The following is a 3399-nucleotide window of genomic DNA, read 5'->3' as shown; positions in this document are numbered from 1 at the left end:
CCAGGTAGATCGACTCTGCCCTCTTTAATGTCAGCTCTTCTTTAATCTGTGCCAACGAACGTGTGAGAGATAATACGGTTTGGTGAGTAAGAGTATGGTTAGAGTTTGGAAATGGAACACTGTCCACGTAATAGTGTTAGAATAGTAGCGAGAAGTCCTGATGAAGGTTCAGGACGTCGTCGTGGATTTATAAGAGTAGGGGGAAAGTCGAGTGCCAACCGATCGGACAAGACAGGGAGAAAAGGGGGTGGAGCAACACAACAACCGCCGGAGCCAGAGAGCTCAACTCGTGGAGGGCACCGAGCTCTCTTTCTACAGTGAATAGGAAAAAGGGGGTGGACACGTCTTCTGCTTCTTCACACAGGGCGCACCACGACGACGAGAAGGACGATAGAAGACGCAAGACAGGCAGCGGACGCGGAGGCTCCACCCACATTTTGCATAACGTTCTGGTCTTCTATGGAGCAAGCCTGGTCGCCTCAGTAGCCCCCGACAGACAAGTCTTCTTGAAGGCTCTCTCTGATTCATGTGGTCACTCGTCACTTGGCGGTCTGTCTACAGCTAGCACGTTTCCTAGCTCGGAATAGGAGAAGCTTCGAGAGAGAGTGAATGTGCCGGTCGAAGAGAACTTGAATAGCATCAGAGCTCAAGCCTTTTAAAAGCACACTATACAATACAAAAAACCATTCACATTTTGGTATATTTTTCGGACCAAAATCTGAATATCAAATAAGAAAAATTTGTATCGTTCAGGGCTTATTTATTTGTACTATAAATGTTGAGCTATATGACTACAAAACCTACGAGATTTAGTTACAAATTCAATCAATTTGTATCGCGCTTATAGTATTATACGAAACACGAGACAGCTCGTTTCAGAGTCTTACGTAGGTTAATTGATTGAATTTGCTAAGAACAGTTGCGTTTTACAAAAACACAATCGTTTTGAAGATCTTGATTTCACAAGAGCCCGGTGTCGGTAACGAGAAAATGAAAAGGAAAACCGACAAGAAAAAAAGAAGAGGAGGGGTTTTGGCGCGGTAGATGGAGAAAACATGACGGTGACAGTTGGCGAAAACAGGCGAGCAAGGTGAATTGTACACAGTTGTCTTCGATAATCACCTAAAGGAAAAATCCAGGAAGAGGGAGAGAAAGAGAGAACTGTGTATCTCGAGAAGATGAATGAGTCGCAAGAAAGAATAGATATCCGAAAAACGGTATCATGACAAAATTCTACAAATTTATAGTGTTTACGCAATACAGGTGGTCAGGAGCTATGTATAAATCTCTTCAAACATTTGTAAATTCTCTTCAAGATGACGTTCTTTTGTTTACATTTCGAACTGTAAACTAATCCTCCTAAAATTGTCTTCCCCTTTTTGCTGCTCAGCCAACTACTCATTGAAGCGAAGCCAAAAATGACAGAAAGCTATCCGATGACTGTCACAAGCATATCTAGAATACATTGGGCAGTGCCATGCCCACTAACCATGTTTGCTTCTACTTTTCATTTCCTTCTCTCTATTGCCCTTTTGCTCCAGTACTACTCTTTCTCGACGCCCGCCTCATTTCTATTCCTTTTCCATTTCCAATTTCGAAACCACCAAACTGCGGTAAAATGAAACGTGTGCTTGTTTGTGTGATGGCGAAAAGGGCTTCACCATCCTGTATGTAGTGTTTTGCAACACTTATCCGGTTGAAAACTAGCCAAAGTGTGGGCGGATCTGAACGTGACAAATTGGTGAGACTGACTCGCCCCGTTTTTTTTTTTCAAGCCTTGAAAGATCCAAAGATAAAGAGCATATGAGACGAAGAGACGCAGATACATCACTCTGAAATACAGATAACTACGTGTTTATATGCTCCCTCTTTCTACCCCGAGTTCTTTGTCGTCTTACCCTCGGACTTGTCAGGCAGTGCTGTCCGTGAAGTCCGGCGATAAACATGTTGTGATCTACCAGTTTCCATTTGTAAAAAGTTTGTGTAACGAATTACAGAAGGGATTCAAAAATGTGGTTTACGGAATGTTGATATTTCAAATTTCGTAATCTTTTTCGAGCCAAAAAAGTTTTTTAGAAAAATTCCCTCGGAAAAGCCTCTTAGCAAGAACAACGTCTTCGAAAAACCATTTCGGAAATTCCGCACATTGCTCTTTTGCCAACATGTCGTTTCTTTTTTTCTTCTCCGGACAGCACCAGTACCACCACCACACTGCTTTTCCATTCGTCCCATTCTTCACACAAAAACCGATGCGCCGTAATCTTCCAGAGTACTTGTCGGAAAGTAAAGCTTAGATGCACAGACACGGACGGAAAGAAAGGGGACCAACCAATAGAGAAAAAGCACAGGCAGTGAAAATAAGCGGGGAGAGAGGGACTAGCGAGGTGCGCCCCGTTTTCACTCCCTGCTTACAACACCCACGAAACGATTCTAATCGTCGGTCCGTCTTGGAAAAGTTGAGTTCTCTTCTGTGCGCTCGCCCAAAACCACACAAGAAGAAAGGGACCCCCTGGACTGGAGCAATTGCCGACAGTGAGTGCCACGAGATGATTACTGACTGACTGGTGGAGGAGGGAAAAGTCGTGAACCCAAAAATAAAGTTTTGCGTTGACAACAACAGAGTAACAAAACTTTCCTCTCCTTCTCCCTGTCCCTGTTTTTAAGATTCTTTCGTTCTCTTCCAAACCCGGAAAACATTCCTTCTAGTCATCTGTAGAATGGCTTCTGTGTCTTCTACACTAGAGCGTCCGAGCCGGTAGTCGTATTTGGTTGGCAACCTCTTTTTACTCAAAAAAAAAGAGAAAAAGAGAGACGGGACCTCGTTGCGCGGGACCTACTTTTCCTATTTTTTTTCTGTCGACCGCCGCCGGCCGTTTCTCACCGAAGAGCACCGCCATGCCGCGCTCAAGTGCCGTCTTTCAATTTCAACGGGACGGCTTCTTCATGCTCCGTTTCTGGCGAAATGGTCGGGAGCTCTTTTCACCATCATCACGTCAGAAACGACACAGAACGAGAGAAAATGGGGCCTGTCGTTTTTCCCTTCTACTATCTGTCTCCAATGGGCCGCACAGAAAGCATAGGCAGCAGCATCGTCTTCCCGATTTTCACAAGAATGGAAAATGAAAGATTGTGAGAGTGTAGGAGGAACAGAAATGTGGGTACGGAAAAGGATGGAAAAGCACTCGCCAATTAAGAATATATTCTCTCTCTCTCTCTCTCTCTCTCTCTCTCTCTCTCTCTCTCTCTCTCTCTCTCTCTCTCTCTCTCTCTCTCTCTCTCTCTCTCTCTCTCTCTCTCTCTCTCTCTCTCTCTCTCTCTCTCTCTCTCTCTCTCTCTCTCTCTCTCTCTCTCTCTCTCTCTCTCTCTCTCTCTCTCTCTCTCTCTCTCTCTCTCTCTCTC

The sequence above is a fragment of the Caenorhabditis briggsae genome, assembly GCF_000004555.2.
Source record: "Caenorhabditis briggsae complete genome, chrX, whole genome shotgun sequence".
NCBI classification, from domain to species: Eukaryota; Metazoa; Nematoda; class Chromadorea; order Rhabditida; family Rhabditidae; genus Caenorhabditis; species Caenorhabditis briggsae.
Note: the sequence above shows the minus strand (reverse complement) of the source record.